A 21,896-nucleotide genomic window follows, 5' to 3' on the forward strand; every position below is an offset into this window, starting at 1 on the left:
TTCTCCTGTGGTGGACCTAGCGCAGGACCTGAGAATTTGCGTTTCTGGCAAACTCCCCGCTGACCCTGGTCCTGCTGGTCCTGGGACTGCACCTGAACCCCCTGCTCGCACTAACGAAGTCCATTAGGCATAATAACGGAGTTGTGATGGTACTAGAGGGTATATGACCACAGTCATCCCTCCTCTCTGTAAGGGTTCCTGTAAAGATACACATAAAAGGAACAATGGAAAAGAAAGACCAGTGTTGTTTGGGCTTGTACTCAGAACTCCAGGCAGAGCTCCAGAAACTGGCACCTTACATGTGTCCACTTCCCTGCGGATCTCCCAAGTAAATCTCTTTTGATACCCTCTCGTAAATTTCATATTTCTATTTCCTGTGTTTGTACCTGAGTGCCTCAGAAACAAACTTTATTTGTTCAAAAAAAAAAAAAAAAGTTTATTTCCAGGCATTGTTCAGGCTAATTGTGGATGTATCAGCAGACAAAAAGGACAAAAATCCCTACCCTCCTGGAGTCTGCATTCTACTCTACTTCTGGCGTATGTGTTGGGACATTACAATCGAAATGTACCTATCGCAGACTAAGTTTCTGATCTCAAATGGCCATCTTATTCTGGTTTTTCCTTTAGTGTCCCTAGCACTCGTATTTTCCCACCTTTTCTTCATGTACATTATAAACTTATTTCTTTTTTCTCTAATATATCATTAACTCTTTACGATTCGTGTTACATTGTTTCTTTATTTTGTCCCCTCCTTTCCCTATCTGTGACTGATCCTAACCCAAACCCTTACTGCTGCTGATGGTTTAGAACATCTGCTCAGTAGTCAGCCCCCCGGCCTCTGGTCCTTCCTTGTTGGGCTCACCCTGCATGGTTAGACTGGGACCGTGTGAGGTAGAGCACTGGGTGAGAAGGCAAAACCACAGCAGCTTTAGTTACACACTTGCTGTAAGCTGGGAGAGTGTGTCAGAATAAAGTTTCTTTGTTTTCAGTTTTCATAGCCATAAACGGTGGACTTTGACCCAAAGTATCTAAGATCTCTTATTTTTTTTTTTTTTTTTAGACCAGGAAATTGTAAGGATGGCACAGTGACTATTTGTGTATCCATACACATACACACACACGTATATACTCCCTTTCATTTTATTGTCTGTTTCATGTTTTATTGGCTCTGATGGGAATGCCTTTACCATTTCTATCAATTAATGCCCCTCTCTTATTTCTAAATTGAGTTCAGATCTCACTTCTTGCAGATTGGCTTTCATAATTAATTCTCAGATTCCTCTTCAGTGTCCCCATTAGGACATGAGATGGAGTTGCAAATGTGTGGCATGCTGCCTTTCCCCTTCCAGTTACATATATGGAATATTACCAGCTGACCTTGGTACTGTCCACTGCCAAGTTCAGGAAGAATCCTTCTCAACACAGCACTCTAGGTAACCAATTATATATATATAATTTGCATATATATATATATATAATTGCCACAATACTCACTTTCACAAAAACACATATACGTTTTTGAATCAATAAAAGTGAAAAGGGTGAGACAAGAAGAATCAGATAATTATAACAAAATCTAGGCTACAGAATTATCACAGTTGAGTACTACATCAGCACTGAGCCTCCTGGTAGCAAAAAGGAAGCATCTTGCTCAGTGTCATTTTCATCTTTGTGAGTTGGGAGAACATATGACTTTGACAAATGAGACCAATTTTTTCTTACTGCTAAATTATAAGATGACCTAATTTCATAGCTTGTTATTAAGTACTGAACTATTAGATGAACCACATAAAAATGCCCTTTTTAAAAGTCAACAACAGTGAAATACTGGCAGTTTTATAGGGCTCATCCTAGTACATAATGGCAGATATCTTCAAACACTGACGTTTTATAGAAGATGCAAAACTCTTAATGTGACTTATTCTTTATGAAAACTGATGGCATAATGTAGAATGCATTTGAATCAAGACATTTCTGTGAAGACTAATGTAGTTGTAGGTTTATATTTTTCTTACTATTAAGATAGAGCTTGAAACTCTATAGAGGAATGAAGATTAGTATGACTTCATAGATTTTTCTCAAATACCAATTAATTTAAACAGGCTTTTATCAGAAGCTGAGTAGCTGTTGACTGAAGATTGTATATTCTATCAAGCGGTTCATATTTATTGTCCATTCATTAAAGGGCAGTAATCCGTGTGTTTTGGCTATCAGAGATGGCAACTGATTGGCTTGGGAGCAGCAGAGTTAAATGTAATAGCATGTGTTCTTGACCTAGTTGAGGGCTGTTTTACCTTTTACATATTATTGTCCTACAGCTATAGCTACACATTTTTCTCCAGAAGGTAAAATGCTGTGTCCTCTGTTTCTTTTGTTTGCCTCAGTAGTTGCCAATGTGTTTATTTCTATAGCATACATACTGATGGCATGATAAAAACTATGTAATGAGCAAGGTCAGGGATAGATTCCTTCGAGGCCTCTTTCCTTAAAACTCTAACATTCTAACAGAGGAAATAAAACACATGCAGGTTTGCAAAAAATGTTAAATATAGTTAAGTGTACAAGAGAAATGTTAATAAAGTGAGCAGTCCTCCAGAGGAGGAAGTGTTTACTTAACCTAGAAAGCAGAAAGGAAGACTTCATGGAAGTGGTGGCATTTAAACCAGACTTGAAGGCAAAATGGGTAGAGTAGGATGACTTAGTATTCGGGGAATAGCTGTAAGGCAGACAGTGACATATGAAGGATGAGATTCAGGTGCTCTAGAGGGTGTAATTGACAAGTGCTAGTATCTTACTAGATATAGGGAGATCCAGAAAGAAGGAAGAGTAGGAGATAACATTTCAGTTTTCAGTGTGGGTAACTGTAAGGATTATGACACCAAGTTGCAAGAAGAAGTAGATTTTCAGAAAAGATAATGAGTTACTTTTGACATATGTTCCCAAGAGGCATTTGCAAATATAGATCTGGAGCTCAAAATACAAGTGCAGGAAGCTTTTGAGGATGAAGAGAAAAGAAAGCATATATCTGATGTTTGAAGATGGCTACATGTAACAAAGGAGGCGTTCCAGGTTAGCTTGGCAGAGCGAACACTTGATTTATCCTCCAGTCTCTCATGAAAGCCATTAAAATGACTATAGAGGGCTAAGCAGGTGCAATGTTCAAGGACAAAAAGAATGAGAAAGAAATCAACAGAGACGAGATGTCAGCAAATTTTTAGAAGATGGAAAACAGAGAAAGCTAAGTACCTGCATTAGGAGAAGTTAACTGGAAGCAAACTGGTGAGTGCTTTAGAACTTTGGAAAAACGCAGGACTTGACATGGTAGGATTGAAAACTGTAGAATTTTTAAGTAAGTTTATAGAACGAGTAGCTAGACCCCAGTCCCCCCCTGCCTCATCTCATCTCTACCACGAATGAAACCAGAGATGTCTTGTCTGAAGAGGTCAAATCACGGAGGCTGTGGGCTGCTGGGATGGCAAGCCCAGCTGAAGGTAGTAGATGGGAGATTGGAGGGCTCCTTTCCGGGGAAATGGATTTGCCTGCAAGAAGAAAATCCAGAGGCACTGCTATGTGAGCCTCCCTCAGCAAAATGGCCATTTCCTCCCCCATCCCCGAGTGGTGCAACCACCAGGAAATGCCAACATGCCTACGGTGTCTAGTCAGCATTTGGGGCTTCACTTTTAAATGTTAATGGGCAGTATTGACTTAGAAATATTTGTCAAAATAAGTATGTAAGATATGTGCATGTTTATGTCTGTATGTTATACTTCAAGTGTTTAAAGTTTGTTTAAAAAACAAAATATGAATACAACAAGGTAATTCAAGAAAATATCCCAGAACTGAAGGACATTAGTTTCCAGATTGAAAGCAGCCATCAAGATTCCAGCACAGTGGATGAAAACAGACCCGCAACAAGGCACAAGGCCATATTCAGAACACTTGCGGGTAAAGGAAAGATCCAGCAGCTTCCAAAGAGAGGGGGAATAAAAGTCTGAGAAAAATGATCTGACATCAGGCGGAGCTTCAGACTTCTCAAGAACAACAGTGAAAGCTAGAAGCAGTGGAGCAGTTGATTCAAAATTCTGAGAGAAAATTCCAACTTAGAATTCGAAGTTTCTAGTCATGCAGGGTCTCACAAACCTACTTTCTCAGTTAACGTCTTGGAGGATATGTGCCATCAACACTGAGTAGAAACCAAAAAAGAAGACATGGAATTAGGGAACAAATGAAGGAAAGATCAAGAGGTTTATCAGTCTAGATTGAATGGGACAGAAGGCCCTGGAGGGATTTTCTCAAGATTGAATTTGTAGAATATTTATATCTGCATATTTTAAGAGGAGATTTAGGCTCTTGAAAATGGTGGCATATTATTAGTAATACAAGGCAGTCTGCTCTTTAGGTGAGGGGAGGGGTTATGGAAGAAAGGAAAAGCCAGCCTTGACTAGCTTTCAGCTCAGGAGGAATTGCTAAACTTGAAGCGTTTTGTTTGGAGTCTGGACTGTTATACAGAAATAGGAGGCAATACCACTGTGCCATACTTGCAAGAAAGAGTCTTTGATAACGGGTTTGTTTGCTCTGAGGACTGTTTTTTTCATTGGTTTTTAGCGACGTAGCAGGTGATCCAGGGCCCCTTAAGTTACAACAATTCCAAGAAACATATCAGTACCTCAGTATCTACATCTGTTAACCTAGGTCTTGTTTGGCTTTCATCGGATCTCAGCACAGTGCTGTTGGCATCTTGATTCGAAGGTCTGATAAGTGTACTTGTTGAAGACGCATTCCCATCTTTTTCTGCGTTCCTATATATTAGGCATTAAAGGCTGCAAGAAATCACAGGTTATTGGAACCATGGTCCTCTTAAAAGTTTGTTATTGAAAGAGAAACACTGTAAAGGCCAAGCTTGCCACCACAGTGTGTCTGCCTTCGGTGGGAAAATCTCTGGGGGCAGAAGTTATGTTTTGTGTGGCTTCCTGTGAATCCTCCTTATGTACTTTTTCCCCCTTCCTATCTCTTAAAATTCAAACTTCGAATATAATAGCAAAATTCTGGAAAACTATGTAAGAATAGGTCAAGAGTCTTAGAGCTATAGAAAAAAATTTATGTACAAGGGTGTTTAGTGCATTTATAAAAATAAAGAGTTATTATATGTTTAGTAACAGTTGGATGGTTAAATAAATTATGGCACATCCACAGTGGATATTATGGATCCAGTAATAGAGACTCCTCATGGTATAATTAGTAGGCTATTACCTGCACATATACACATATAAATATATACATGTATATATATATACACACATGTATAGATAAAGCATGTAGATAAATGTCTTCATATGTATTTCCACATCAAAACATTGTTTTTACTTTTGTAATCAGAAAAAAACCAGAGTCTTTTAAGTAAATTCAACTACAACCATATTTTCTTGCCTCAAATTTAATTGCTGTTTTTGTGCCTAGAATCAAAAGGAATTTTTTGAGCTGCAAGAAAATTTAGAGGTCATTCATTCCAACAGAAACCACCACAATCCATTTCTTCCTCCTACACACATTCCCAGTGCTAAAAGTATCTTTACAACATACAGAGTATTGTGTCATAAAGTCTTCTGTTAATCTTTTTGGTTGATGGGCAGCTCACTGCCTCAGAAGGCCAACCGGTGCCACTGTTCAAAAGCCTTTCTTATTAGAAAACTCTTTCTTACATTGAGTTAAAATCTGCTTCACTGTGAGCTCCATTCAGTGATACATGTTTTGCCCTTTGGAAGTATACAGTCTGCTGCATATTTGCCAGGCTAAAGATTGCAGGTTTGTGTACTATTTCTTTCTATGGCACTGGTCTGCTTGCCTTCTGTGAACGTGAGTCCATGGTTTTCTGGACTGAACACTGCATTTAAGATGTGGTTAAACCAGTTCAGGTTACCAATCCCTACTTTGGTCATTATACTCACATCAATGCAAGATAATACTCTTTTCTATTTTCTAGTAACCCTGTCAGCATAGCTTGAAATTTTGCTATTGGTCGTTTTTTTTTTTTTTAATGTTTATTTTTGAGAAAGACAGAGTGCAGGCAGGGGAGGGGCAGAGAGAGCGGGAGACAGAAAATCTGAAGCAGTCTCCTACTGTCAGCACAGAGCCCTACGTGGAGCTCAAAACCCATGAACCAAGATAATGACCTGAGCTGAAGTTGGGATGCTTAACTGACTGAGCCACCCAGGCGCCCCAGTCTGGTTTGTTTTTGTTTTTTTTTTTTAACATGAACTAAGATAATTACTTTCTTCTATTTGATGTAATTAATTTTATTTCACTTTATCTTTATCCTTATTAAATTTTACTTTGTTAGATTTAACATATTCTGATTTGTTGAAATTTTTTGAACTGTTGCGTTTTTCATTTAATGTATTAGCTCTTCTAGCTTTGTGACACTCACAGATTTAATGTCTTCTCTATATATACCAAATTCATCAGATCATACAAACATCTCTACCAGTACATATTTGTCTGTCTTATCCCAACTCTTTCCCGTAGTAACTATGTGGACAAGTTACTGAATTTTCTGCCTCAGGTTTATCATATGTAAAAAGAAAATTAATAATAGTATCACCTGAAAGGGTTGTTATGGAAATTAATATAGTGAAGCACTTAGAATTATATCTGGCACAAAATACACGGTAGCAGGTGGAAAGTCATTGCAGGATGGTTGTGCTAATAGTTGGGGAAAGAAGCTAGATGCGAAGCAAAGGAGAACAAGGGCAGACTGGAACTCACAAGGACAAATGATCCCTTATCTGTGTCTCGTGGCCTCCGACTTTGATAAGCAGCTAATTTGCAGAAGAAGCTGGCACCCTTTGCCATGGGACTATATATGTGTGGCTTAAGAACTGGAAAAATGACTGAGGAGCTCCAACAGGAGTGGCAGGTGTTGAAGGTCTGGCAGCCTCCCCACCCTGCAAGGTGAGCCAGGCAGTCACCGGCAAGTGCATCGTGTTAACAGCACATGGCAACACTAGACTCCTCTGACGCTTGGTGGGTGCCGCCATACTTCGGCCTCCGGCTCACGTGCAGGGTCTGTCTTCTGTAGCCAGCTCTAACCCACGAGCATACAGAGAAAGTGGTTCTGACAAATGTAGTTCTAGCTTAGCTGTGTTTGACAAAGTACACAGTCACTGCAGGGACAAGCCCTTCCAGACAATAAAAGAAATTATAAGCTACTTTATATCATATAGTATGCAATATTATACATAGAGGATCATTTAAAAACTGTTAATAAAGCTATAAAAACCAAGAGGTTAGTAGTGGTACAAGAGTAAATGGAGCAGTGGAACAAAACAGAGTTCAGAAATAAGCCCTCTTGTGTGTGGGAATTTCATCTTTGTAGAAAATCCATCCAGATCATTGAAGAAAAGTTAGTTACTAGAGGATACTAGGAAAACTGTTCATTAGGAAAGAGTCATGGCTAGTTCGCTGGATCCCTGCTAAATACCAAAAAATGATCTTACATAGAACATGCTTTAAATATAAAAAATGAAATAAAATCATGAAAAAAGTCGGAAATGTTTGTTCCCAACTCTGGGGGTGAGGACGCATGGCACAAACCCCAGAAATTGTAGAAGGAAAAGATAAAACATTTCAGCCACTTGAAAATGGAAAACATCCGCAAGGGGAAAAAAAAGAACACTAAAGTAAAAGGTGGCATGCTGGGAAAACATATTTGCAATTCATTTGATAGTAGAATAACTGAAATTTGAAATTAAGGAACAAAGGCTAAGCTAAAATAAGTAAAGGCAGTTCACTGAAAATAAAGTTGGACAATACTGTAAACACATGAAAACTAAATGTTTGACCCACTCATAGAGAAATGACGTAAATTAATAATCAAATATTATGTTTTACTATCAGATTACTTCAGATTTTAAAAATTTATATTCTGGTGTGGGCAGGGATATAAGGATCTAGTCATACAGGAGGGGTGAGAGTGTTGTTTGATGTGGGGGGTAAAGATCATTGGGAACGAACCTATTGAAATACGAAGTTCACATTAATTTTGCTCCAGTAGTCCTGCTTTTCGAACTGTCCTGCAGGTATACTCCACCAGGTGAGAAAGAGGGATGAAAAAGATGCCTCTTGCCTCCACATTGTCGACCTTCTTTGCCCCTATATTGAATAATTGAGATTAAGTGCTGCATGTACCTTTTCAGTCACGTCTCCTGCTGAACCACTTAGCAGGTCTATACCTGCTTACTATGCATTTTCACTTACGTGTCCTTCTCTTGCTGTCCCTTCTGCATGCGATTCCTCATTCCTTTTTTTATCCCTAACAAACTCTTAACTAGGTTTTCAAGGTGTAGCTTAGATATCACTGTCTGTGAGTTCTCTCCAACACTAAGGCAGAATTAATCGATCCTTAAGTATACTAAAGATACTTCCTTGTCCTAATAGTCTACAGGAAATATTAATGCCCTAGAGTTTAGTTTCACGTTTGGGTTACAGTATACACTCAACAAATGTTTGTTGAATGATACAGAATGAACAGCTTAGCTCTTGTCATATTTAAAATTAGTTGTGTAAACATCTTTTTCCTCTATATTGTGCAGTTCCTCAAAAATCAAGGCCAAATGGATTGTTTTTAATATAGCTTTTTTTTAATCATAAAAATAAAATGTGGATATGGCAAAATGAATTAAACAGAAAAAAAACAGAGAAGAAAAATTTCTCTGGATTCCACATCCAGTCTCACTTCCCAAAGATAACTATTATTCAACAGTTCTTGAGGTATCCTTTTAGAGGTTTTCAGGGTATAAGCAAACATGTAAAAATATATATTTATAATGTGTATCCTTTTAATAGCCTTTTCCCCCCTCCCCTTCCCACAGATGCAATCATGTATACCTGCTGTTCTGAGACTTGCAATTTTCATCTTACTCTTTATCTAGAAAAGGTTTCCATATGGACACATAAATCCACTGAGGAGTATGTCATTTGCTTAATCAGTACTCTATTGTTAGACATAGAAGTTCGTTCTAGTTTTTTGCTGTTATAAACGTTTCAGTGAGTATCCTTTTATATATAACTCTGCTCCCTGTATGAATATAAATAGTCATTTATATTCCTTACAGTAGAATGGCTGGGTCAAGGGGCATGTGCATTTGAGTTACGATCATTTTAGTTAAACAGAGTTAAGTCTAGAGAGCTAACTCTTCACAAAACTTCTCACAGATGGAAAGCTCTGAAAGTTCAGGGAAAAAAAAGTATTTTAGAAAATTAACTGGTTAGAAACATGAGAATTGAGAATATTCTGAGAAGTAACAAAATATTTAGATAGTACTTGATACGTAAAGTAAGTTTTGAATGAGTAGGCTTTTAAAAATTTTTTTTTTTCAACGTTTATTTATTTTTGGGACAGAGAGAGACAGCGCATGAACGGGGGAGGGGCAGAGAGAGAGGGAGACACAGCATCGGAAACAGGCTCCAGGCTCCGAGCCATCAGCCCAGAGCCCGACGCGGGGCTCGAACTCACGGACCGCGAGATCGTGACCTGGCTGAAGTCGGACGCTTAACCGACTGCGCCACCCAGGCGCCCCATGAGTAGGCTTTTTAGAAGTCAGTCTTAAATTATTTTGAATTTTTAAGTGATTTCAAAATAAACTTAAGAGAATAAGTCACTTGATTTTTTTTCTATAGGTTAAGAACACAGATAGAAAGTCAAAACAGTTGGAAGCCCTTAGGAAATTAATAGGGATAAAGGTTTCAGAATTTGCTCACCCTTTTAAACTATTATTTCCTGGGGTTCTTAATTCTACCTCTTTACTCTTGATGTGTCCTTATCTACTAAGTAAATGGTGATCAGAATATAGAGATGACACACTGTAGTGTATGAAATAATTCATCCAACAAATACTTGATGCCTCATGTGTGCCTTTGCTGTTTTATGTGCCAGAGATACAGCAGTGAATGTATAGAGAACAGTCTTGACACCAAGGAACTCACATATTGTGTTCACACTCCCCTTGACTTCCAACTGCTGTGTTTTTTGAGTGCCTGTCTGTAAAAATAGGCCCTGTGTATATATATCATCTGTACTTTCCATTATTCTCTCGTCTTTCCTTTATTTTTTTCAGCACTATTCCCACCTGATACATGCATTTGTTTTTTTATCTGTCTCTACCAGTAAGTAGAATGTAAGCTTCGTAACTGCAGGAACTTTTCCTTTTAACTACTGTCACCTCCCTAGCACCCAGTACGCAGTGTAAGAGACACTCAATAAATATGTGTTACGTAAGAACAAAGTTGGCTATTTGCATCTGTACTCTGATGCTCTTAGGTCGTAGTTTGTTTTTCCAGCCTCATTGAGATCTAATTGACATACAGTGTTGTGTAAATGTAAGGTGTACAGAATGATTATTTAATACATCTATCTTAATTGTAATATGATTACCACCCGTAGTGTTAGCTAATGCCTCCATCATGTCACGTACTTAACCATTTCTCTTTTGTGAGAACGTTTAAGATCTCTCTCAGCCACTTTCAGGTATATAATACAGCATTGTTGACTGTAATCTAATCCTCTACATTAGATCCCCAGAACTCACCTTCCAACTAGAAGTTTCTACACAAGTATGGCCTTTGAAGATTCCACTTATGGATATTGTACAATCTTTGTCTTTTCTTGTCTGACTTATCTCACTTAGCAAAGTTCCCTCAAGGTCCATCCATGTTGCAAATGGCAGGAAATCATCTCTCTTAGGGCTGAATAGTATTTCTGTGTGTGTGTGTGTGTGTGTATGTGTGTGTGTTTTATACATACCATGTCTTCTTTATCCATTCATTAGTTGGTAGACACATAGGTTATTTCCATATCTTGGCTATTGTGAAGCTTAACGGTGCAATAAACAAGGGAATGCGGATATTTCTTTGATACACTGTTTCTATTTCCTGTGGATGCATACCCAAAAGTGGGATTACTGGATCATAAGGCATTTTTATTTTTAATTTTTTGAGGAATCTCCATAGTGTTTTCCATAACAGCTGGACCAGTTTACATTCCCACCAATAGCACGCAACATCTCTCTTGTTTTTTTGATGACAGCCATTTTAACAGATGTGAGTTGATATCATTATGGTTTTGATTTGCATTTCCCTGATGATTGGTGATGTTGAGCGTGTTTGCATGTGCCCGTTCATCATTTGTATGGTTTTTCTGGACAGATGTCTATTTAGTTCTTTGGCCCACTTTTTAATTGTTTCATTTTTGTTATTGAGTCATATGAGATCTTTATATATTTTCTATGTTAACCCTTTATCATATATGCAATTTACAAATATTTTCTCTGATTCTATAGGTTGTCCTCCATTTTGTGTGTGTGTGTGTGTGTGTGTGTGTGCATGTGTGTGGTTTTACTCTGCAGAAACCTTTTAGTTTGGTGTAGTTCCATTTACTTATTTTTGCGTTTGTTTTCTGCACTTTGGTGTCATAGCCAAAAAATCATTGCTGAGGCACAAGTCAAGGAGCTCTTTCTGTGTTTTCTTCTAGGAGTTTTGCAGTTTCAGGTGTTAAATGGTAGTTTTTAGTTGTGTCATTTTATCATTTCTAATTATATATATTTTTAAATTTTTTTCATGTTTTATCCATTTTGAGAGAGAGAGAGAGAGAGAGAGAGAGAGAGAGCGAGCGAGAGCAGGGGAGGAGCAGAGAGAGAGAGGGAGACACAGAATCCAAAGCAGGCTCCACGGCCTGGAGCCTGATGTGGGGCTCGAACTCATGAACCATGAGATCATGACCTGAGCTGTAGTCAGACGTTTTAACTGACTGAGCCACCCAGGCACCCTCTAATTATATTTTTAAGGCACTCCCTGATCATCCTATATAAAATTTCAGATTGCTCCCTTTTCCCGTATCATTTCCCCTTACTTCACCTTTACTCCACAGCACCCAACTTCTAACATACTATGTCATTTCCAAAGGCATTCCCCAACTTAGAGTATAAGCATATACTATATAAGCATAAGGGCAGTGATTTTTGTATATTTTAGTTATTCTATCTCTGTATCTATGGTGGGACCACACCTACTTGTTTCAGAATTAAGTATCTGTTAAATAAAAGATTGAATTATTTGATTCCAAGAGAGACAGCTGAAAAAGAACAATTTTATACGGTCTTGCAAAAATGGGAACAGGAGAAGAGACCTACTTTATTTCTTGGTTGAGGCTCCAGGCTTAAATTCAGAATTCAGTTAGTGCTAGAAGATCGCTCACAGTGAATGCGTGAAGGAGTTGATGAAGCAGGAAGAAAAGGCCCAGGACCTTTGAAATGAGATGTGAAAAGTGAGGGCGTCAGGGCAGTGGACCTGCTTTCAGTAGAGGCAGAGGTTGAGATGCCCACGTGAAGGAGAGCGGAAACCATGCACGCCAACTAGTGCTGGAAGTTTTGGTGCACCTGGGACCGAGGTTCTGAAGCTTGCGCTTGCTCAGAATCACCTGGAAAGCTTGTAAAACAAGATTGCTGGGCTCTGTCACCAAAGTCTGATTAGTCGTGTTGAGTGGGGCCTAAAAATCTGCACTTGTAACAAGATTCCAGGTGATGCTGATGCTCCTGGTCTAGGGAATCACACTCTGAGAACCCCTGACACCTGTGAATCAGTAAACCATTATGGAAGAAGTTAGGGATCAAGGAATTCCTTGCACTGACGAGGTATAGCCAGTACACCTTGAGGTCGGGTGGGCAAGTCATTGCCAAGTGCCTGTTCATGTGATCCAGTCTCCTCAAATGGTATACTGGAGGACCAAAACCATGGTCTCCCTGTGTTCTGATTCCTCTTAGGATGTCCCACAGTGTCACGGTGCAATCCAAATGTTAGACAGGAGGGACACACACATACACAGAGTGAATATCACTTTCACCATGAAGCATTTTTTTCAGTGTCAAAACTGTGTACTTTGAAACATCCTTGCCTTTTTTTTTCCCTGCAGCAGAGGGAGCTACAACCCAAATTGTATTTATGTGGCAGTAACACATAATAAGGTTATTTTCCTTTTTCGTCCTTTTCCTTTAGCCTTCTTTATTTTAACTTTAAAAATCCACTGTATTGAAGTATTTTATATGTGTAGTTCATTGTCTTGGGCAAATATATAAGCCTGGGTAACGACCACCCCAGTCACTCTGGAACATTTCCATCCTAGTCTTGCAGTGATGGTGGTTTTCACCCCACCTCCAATGCTTAGCTGCTTTTGATCACTGTAGGTTGCCTGTCTGGCACTTCATATAATTGGGATCATGTAGTATGCACTTATTTGGGTCTGCTAACTTTTTCAGCGTAATGTTTTTTAGATTAATCAGTGTTGTTGCATGTATCACTTTTTTCTTTGGTAAGTAGTATTCTGTTGTATGGATATACTGTGTTTTGTGTATCTGTTATCTCTCTATTTATTTTTTTGGTTGTAAAACTTGAGTTTATTTATAGAAAAACACATGGTACCATATAATTTTTTTCCTGAGGAAGTCTTAGCATATATACATGGTTATGCTGTTTAGAACAGCCCCAACCAAAATAATGCCCTGGCATATTATTTTTTTAGTATGTATGTATTTTAAGTTTTTACTTAAATTCCAGTTAGTTAACATATAGTGTAATATTGGTTTCAGGAGCAGAATTTATTGATTCATCATCTACATACAACACTTAGTGCTCATCACAAGTGCCCTCCATAATGCCCATCACCCACTTAGCCCATCCCCTGCCCATCTTGTCTCCAGAAACCTTCAGTTTGTTCTCTATAGTTAAGAGTCTCAGGGCGCCTGGGTGGCTCAGTCAGTTGAAGGACCCACTCTTGATTTTGGCTCAGGTCATGGTCCCAGGGTGATGGGATTGAGCCCTGCATGGAGCCTGCTTGAGACTGACTCTCTCTCTCTCTCTCTCTCTCTCTCTCTCTCTCTCTCTCTCTGTGTGTGTGTGTGTGTGTGTGTGTGCGTGTGTGTGTGTGTGCGTGTGTGCCCCTCTACCCCTGTTCACACTCTGTGTCTCTCTCTCTAAAATTAAAAAAAAAAATTAAAAGAACCTCTTTTTTTAATTTAAAAAAATATTTTATTCATTTATTTTTGAGAGAGAAGGAGAGTGCAAATGGGGGAGAAGGACAGAGAGAGAAGGAGACACAGAATCCGAAGCAGGCTCCAGGCCCTGAGCTGTCAGTACAGAGCCCGACGTGGTGCTCAAACTCATAAACCATGAGATCATGACCTGAGCCAAAGTCAGATCCTCAACTGACTGAGCCACCTAGGTACCCCCCGCCCCGAAAAAAAGAGTCTCTTATAGTTTGCTTCCCTCTCTTTTTTTCTCCCCTTCCCCTATATTCATCTGTTTTGGTTCTTAAATTCCACGTATGAGTGAAATCATATGGTATTTGTCTTTCTCTGACTTATTTTGCTTAGCATTATACTCTCTAAATCCATCCACGTCATTGAAAATGGCAAAATTCATTCTTTTTTATGGCTAAGTAATATTCCATTGTGTGTATATATAATATACACCACACCTTCTTTATCCATTCATCAATCAATGGATCTGTCTTCTTTTTGATGGCATTAGTCATGTGCTTTTGAAAGGAATCAGGGAAAGAAGAGGAATTATGTTTGTTTGCCATTTGATTACATGTATCTAGCTCTTAATTTTTTTCTTTCTAGGAATTTTTTAATTCTTCCCTTAAAAGTAATGGTATCTAATTGCTGTTATCAAATAAACAATTATTACTAAATAGTTTGCCATTATTAAATAAAATATTTAAATATTTTAATCTTGGTGCTTCTTAGAGATGGTAAAGAAGAACCCATAGCAGTCAAAATTTGTGGCACCGGTCTTCCTGTCAAAACTCAAGTAAATATCATTGCCTAAAGTTTGTTATTCAAAATTTGAAATGCCTTTTAAAAATTTCTAGTGAGACTTCCAGTTCTCCCTTTGCAAATAATTTTACTAATCAAGTTTTTTCTTGATATTTTAGCTAGGTTTGCTAATTAGCTGCTCTTTCTAGAGAGAATATTTTAGAATGATAAAACTAGTAATACATGAGGAGAGTAATAGACTTGTGACCAGGAAATATACCAGAATGCTAATAGTAGCATCTAGGAGGTAAGTATGTATGTATGGGTTTCACTGTAAAATTCTTTCAAAGTTTCTGAGGTGTGAAGGTTTTATAGTAAAATACTAGAGCGGGGAGGAGGGGAAAGCTAGTGAATTGTTGCACAGGACAGATATTGTTACAAATGTTGCTATCCTGTCCTCTGGTAGTTCTGGTTTTGCTTTTTATAGCTCCTGTTATCTGCCTGCACCTGTAAAGTTATTCTCAGTATAAGCAAATGAAAGCCCAGTTAGCCAGCTATCAGACTATTAAAGCTTATCCCCTAGTGAACAAGGTTTTGAAGTAGGTTCAAAGACAGTTCTGATAATGGTTTTGTCAATAAAGCATCAAGGGTAGTATGACTTTTAAGTTCATAAGCAAAAGTGTCTAAGTAGTATATTTGAGAGAGAGGCAGGAATCAATGAGATGATTGGGGTGAGGATTGTTAGCCTAGGAAAAAATAATTCAAGAGGGAAGTCTGGGAAAACAGAGCCACTGTTCCCTTCCAGTTATCTTTTATCTTGTCTGTAACTGGATCCTAAAGTTAACCTCCTGCCATGAGAGAAGGACTGTTTTTCCAGCTGGATGAGGAAAGTAGCATATGAGGTCTCCTGTTCTGTGCTGTTCTCTGCTCTGACAGCTGATTTGCAAACTAAGTCCAATTCAAAAGTATTTGTTAAGTAACCGCTCTCTTTCCAGAATTGTGCGATTTGGGAATTAAAGCATATGAAACATAATACCGTATGAGGAACTTGCAGGCTAATTAAGAAATCTCTTCCTTCTGGCAACGGGCAAATTCAATAAAAGTACAGAGTATATAGTCAAGTACCAAATAGAATATAAGTCTTTTAGATTCAAAGAAGGGAACTTTGGCTTGGGCTAGAGCAGTCATGAAGAAAGTTTGAGATAATGCTAAATGATACCTGATATGTTAATAGGTGAGGCAAAGCAGAAAGTCATTTCATGAAAAGAGATCCAGCTTGAGAAAAGAAATGCTACCTCTCTTTAAAAAGACAGTAAGAGGGGCTCCTGGGTGGCTCAGTCAGCTAGGCGTCCGACTTCACCCCAGGTCACGATCTTGCGTTTCATGAGTTCAAGCCCCGCGTCGGGCTCTGTGCTGACAGCTCAGAGCGTGGAGCCTGCTTCGGATTCTGTGTCTCCCCTTCTCTCTCTGCCCCTCCCCTGCTTGTGCTCTCTCTCTGTCTCTCAAAAAAATGAATAAATATTAAAAATAAATAAATAATAAATAAATAAATAAATAAATAAATAAATAAATAAAAAAGACAGGAAGAAAACTAGACTGACTAAAGAATATTCATTAGAAGTAATGGGAGATAGGCTTCTAAAATCAAAATCAGGGAAGCAACTGTATGGATGAACATTGAGAACATCATGTTAAACGAAACGAGCCAGTCACAAAAAGACACACTGTTAGGATTCCACTTACATGAAGTACCAGTGACCAAGCTGATTGATAGGAAGAGAAAGGAGAAGGTGGTTACCAGGTGCTGGGGGTAAGGGAAGGGGGAATGTTGCTTTCAAAGGTATAGAGTTTCAGTTTGGCAAGGTGAAAGAGTTCAAGAATCTGTTTCACAATAGTGTGAATATAGCAACACTGCTCAGCTTAAAAATGGTTCAGATGGTAAATTTCTTTGTCTCTTTTTTAAAGTGGACACACAGTGTTCCATTCGTGTCAGGTGTGCAACATGCTGCTTCAACAGGTCCCTGTATGCTGTGCTCACTGCAAGTGTAGCTGCCATCTGTCACCATACCATGCTGTTACAGTACCATTGCCCACATTGCCTGTTGTGTACCTTTTATCCACATTATCCATTTATTCATTTTATAACTGGAAGCTGGTTTCCCTCTCCCCTCCCCCATTTTACCCATTCCTCCACCACCTCCCCTTTGGCAACCATCAGTTTGTTCTCTGTGTGGGTCTGTTTCTGCTTTTTGCTTGTTTATTCCTTTATTTATTTATATTTATTTTTGATTCCATCGATGAGTGAAATCAGAGGGCATGTATCATTCTCTGACTGATTCCACTTAACATAATACCCTCCAGGCCCATCCATGCTGTCACAAATGGCAGGCTCTCATACAATGGTAAATTTTATATTGTGTGTTTTCTTACCACAATAAAAAAAAAAAAAAAAAAAAAAGAAGCAATGGCACACTAAAAAGGGAATCATAAGATAAAATGCAAAGCATCTACACTTTAACTCCAACCTCTTCCTCCAATCCTTATAACCTATACTGAAATTAAAGGAAAACCAATATGGCAGGAGAACATTAGAGCCCTAAAGGAAGAAAAGTAACTTATTTTAAATGACTGTAAGGATCCTAAGAAATTACATATCAAGGTGCTACTGCAAATGTAATATTATAATCAGTATTCTTTCAGGAATGATGGAGGGAAACAACAGAATAGATAGCTAATTTTATCAACTTTTATTTATTTTTGGGACAGAGAGAGCCAGAGCATGAACGGGGGAGGGGCAGAGAGAGAGGGAGACACAGAATCAGAAACAGGCTCCAGGCTCTGAGCCATCAGCCCAGAGCCCGACGCGGGGCTCGAACTCACGGACCGCGAGATCGTGACCTGGCTGAAGTCGGACGCTTAACCGACTGCGCCACCCAGGCGCCCCAAGATAGCTAATTTTAAAGAAGGGGAAAAGTTGGATTGAGGAAAATAAAAGTAGATGGATTTAATGTCCATTTTCACGAAATTCTAGAAAGTCATGATATGAAGACTCTGGAGAAGAATTAATAATCAAGAAAAACCAGAAAGGCTTCCTCAGAACAAGTTCTTGGTCCACCAACTCTAATGTCCTTTGTGGATTGGTTTAATAATAGAGGATTAAGTGATTCCATGAACATAGGTACATGGAATTCAGCAAATTATTTGGCAAAGTATCTCAAACTGGAAGAGCAGGCCTCTTCCTCTAAGATGAAGTCACAAGGTTCAGAATTTACCCTTCCACCCAAAGCAAACAGATAAATAATATAGGATACAGAGGCTTTCAAAACACCGGAGAGGAGGCAGTGAAGGGATGTGATCTCTGAGAGATGGGAGACAAACGAGCAGCCCAGGGTTTGCCCCAGCTTGCCGCCTCCATAAGTTTCTGGGCCACAGCATAGGGCGGGGTACCTGAGGCACAGTCCCCCTAAGGAGTTGGAATTGTGAGTCCAACGAAACTAAGATAGATGGTGTTCACAGGAGAGAGCTGCACAGAGAGAACCCGGGAGAATCCCCAAGAGTATTCAGCAGAGGAAAGAAACAATGCCTGAGTTTGGGGGAAAGAATCATCTATGAGGGTTAAAGGGAACAGCTTACGGTGATCACACAAGGCTCAGGAACAGTCAGTGCCTATTCCCAATAGCCTGGCTGGAAAATCTCATAATTTCACAGGGTACTGAGTAGAGTACTTGGGACAGTCCTGCCTCAGTTGTGGGGAACAATTTATTGCTTCGGATCTACGTAATAAATCACAGACATAAGTCCTGAAGGGATCAAGCTGTTTCCAAGTAACTTAACTATATATCTGGACAAAACTCAAGATTTATAGGAATACAAAATTATCCATCAACCAAATGTCTGGCATCCAGCCAAAGATACCATGTGTACAGTAAGGCAGGAAAACATGGTCAACAATGAAAATAATCAACTGAAACTAAGAATTCATATAGCTGTTAGAATTAGCAGATGACATTAAAACAGTTGTTTTGATTATATTCCATATATTCAAAAACTTAAGAAGAGACATGGAAGATATAAAAACCCAAATCAAACTTCTAGAAATGGAAACTGCAATGTCTGTGTTGAAAAAAATACCATATAGAATTAATAGTAAATTAGACATTGTAAAAGAAAAGATTAGTGAACTTGAAGACATTGCAATTAAAATAAAAATGAAATGAGCAAAAAAAAAGAATCTTATAAAAATGCAGAGAGTATTGGTGAGCTGTGTAACAACTATAGGCGGCCTAAAATATGTGAAATTGAAGTTTCTGAAGGAGAGGATAGAGAAATGGATTAAAAAAATATATTGGCCCAAATCTTTCCAAACTTGATGTAAACTCTACACCCACACATCCAAGAAGCTGAATAAACTCCAAGGACAAGAAACACGAAGACTACTTACTTCACTAAGGCACCTTAAAATCAGTTGATAATGAAAAGAATCTGAAAAGCAACCAGAGGAAAAAAGACAAGTTAGGTAAAAAGGAGCAAATATAAGAATGGCAACAGGGTGCTCATTGAAAACAAGACTAATATTCCTCATATATATATGGTTTTAGCAAATCAAATCTAACAACCTATTAAACAGGTAATACATCATGACCAACTGGATTTATTTATCCCAGGCATGGAGATTTGATTTAACATTTGAAAATCAGTGAGCTGAAAAAGAAAAACATATGATCACTTCAATAGACCTAGAAAAGTTATTTGACAAAATTGAACTCCTTTCCTGATAAGACTCTTAGCGAACCAGGAATGCATAGGAACTCCCTCAACCTGATAAAGGGCATAAGGGAAAAACCTACAGCTGACCTCATACTGAAAAACTGAATGTGTTCCTCCTAAGATCAGGAATAAGATAAAGATGTCTGCCTGTTCTCTTCACTTCTATTTAGTCTTGGACTGGAGTTTCTAGCTAGTATAGTCAGCCAAGAAAAAGAAACAAAAGATATCCAGACTAGAAAGGAAGAAGGAAAACAATCATTTTTCTCATTAAAAAAAAAAAACCCTGTGATTATCAGCATAGGAAATTCTAAGGAGTTCTCAGAAAGTTGCTAAAATTAATAAGCATTTAGCAGAGTTGCAAACGCAAGATTAAGATGTCAGAATTAATTATGTATATACTAACAATAAACCATCAAATTGAAACTTAAACCACTTAACAATAGTGTAACGTTATAAAATATTTAGGGGTGAACCTTGACAAGAGACGTAAAAGACCTGAACACTGGACACTAAAACTCAGTGCTGAAAGAAATTAAAGATCTAATTAAATGGAGAGATTCACTTGGGTGATGGACTCAGTATTATTAATTCTCCCCAGATTGATCAATCTGTAGATTAAATGAAATCCCATTCGAAATCTCAAGAGGCTTTTTTATAGAAATTAATAAGATGTTTTTAAATTTAACGTTGAAATGTGAAGAACCTAGGGGCGCCTGGGTGGCGCAGTCGGTTAAGCGTCCGACTTCAGCCAGGTCACGATCTCGCGGTCCATGAGTTCGAGCCCCGCGTCAGGCTCTGGGCTGATGGCTCAGAGCCTGGAGCCTGTTTCCGATTCTGTGTCTCCCTCTCTCTCTGACCCTCCCCCGTTCATGCTCTGTCTCTCTCTGTCCCAAAAATAAATAAACATTGAAAAAAAAAATTAAAAAAAAAAAAAAAAGAAATGTGAAGAACCTAGAATAACCAAAACAAATTTGAAAAAGAACACGGTTGAAAGCCTAACACTTCCTGGTTTCAAGACTTACTATAAAGCTATGATAATCAAAACACAGTGATATTGGTATAATGCTAGGTAAATATATCAATGGAGCAAAATAGAGTCCAGAGAAAACCTGAGATATATTTGAGCACCTGAGTTTTGACAGGTACAAAGGCATTGTGATGAGAAAAAAACAGGCTTTTCAACAAAAGGTGCTAGAATAATTTCTGTATGCATAAACAAAAAAATCTGTTCAAGGGGCGCCTAGGTGGCGAAGTCGTTTAAGCGTCTGACTCTTGGTTTAGGCTCAGATCACGATCTCACAGTTTGTGAGTTCGAGCCCCGCATCAGACTCTGCTCTGACAGTGGGGTAGCCTACTTGGGATTCTCTCTCTCCCTCTCTGTTCACCCCCCTCTGTCTTTCTTTCAAATAAATAAACTTCAAAAAAAATCAGTTCAAGATGGATCATAGACCTAAATTTAAAACCAACAACTTTTAGTAGAAAATGTAGAAGAAAATCTTTGTGATCTTTGGCTAGGCAAAGATTTCTTAAATAACTACACCAGAAGCATGATACCTAAAAGAATGACTTGATCACTTTGTCTAAAAATTTTTATATATCTACTTTTTGAAAAATGTTTTTAAGTTTATTTATTCTTGAGAGACAGAGCATGAGTTAGGGAGGGGCAGAGAGAGAAGACTCAGAATCTGAAGCAGGCTCCAGGCTCTGAGCTGATCCAGACTCTGAGCTGTCAGTGCACAGCCTGATGCGGGGCTCTGACTCACAAACTGCGAGATCATGACCTGAGCCAAAGTCAGACACTCAACCGACTGAGCCACCCAGGCGCCCCTAAAATTAAAAAAATATCTACTCTTTGGAATATGTTTGAAAGAGTATGAAAGAAAGCAAAGGAATGAGGAGATACGGCACACACTTGCAAAGTATGTAACTCACAAGAGACTTCTATCTGGGCTATATGACAAATTCTAAAAACTCAAAAATAAGATAACATGCAACCCAGTTTAAAACCTGGCAAAAGAACAGATACTTCATAAAAGATACAAGGATGGTAAATATGTTCATGGAAAAAATGCGTAACATGATCAAGTACAAATTAAAACTGTAGTGAGATACTACTATACATGTATTAGACCATCAAAATAGACCCACACCTGAAGAAATGTTGCCCTTCACTTTCGGACTTTGGACTTGTAGGGAGATGTAAGGTGTGGAGCATCATTTGAAGAGAAAGTCAAAAAAATCATGGAGATCCTGATTACTGGGGGAAAAATTGGCACTCAAGTCTTCTGCCAACCCAGAAAATCCTCTCCACAAATATAGCAGCAA

At 38.5% G+C, this 21,896-nt stretch overlaps 1 protein-coding gene across 1 annotated transcript in view; it reads left to right on the forward strand.

Moving 5' to 3' along the window:
- Positions 1-21,896, forward strand: part of MAN1A2 (mannosidase alpha class 1A member 2) — a 179,183-nt gene that overhangs the window by 150,030 nt on the left and 7,257 nt on the right. The window lies entirely within an intron of this gene.

This window comes from Prionailurus bengalensis, chromosome C1 (genome assembly GCF_016509475.1).
Source record: "Prionailurus bengalensis isolate Pbe53 chromosome C1, Fcat_Pben_1.1_paternal_pri, whole genome shotgun sequence".
NCBI classification, from domain to species: domain Eukaryota; kingdom Metazoa; phylum Chordata; class Mammalia; order Carnivora; family Felidae; genus Prionailurus; species Prionailurus bengalensis.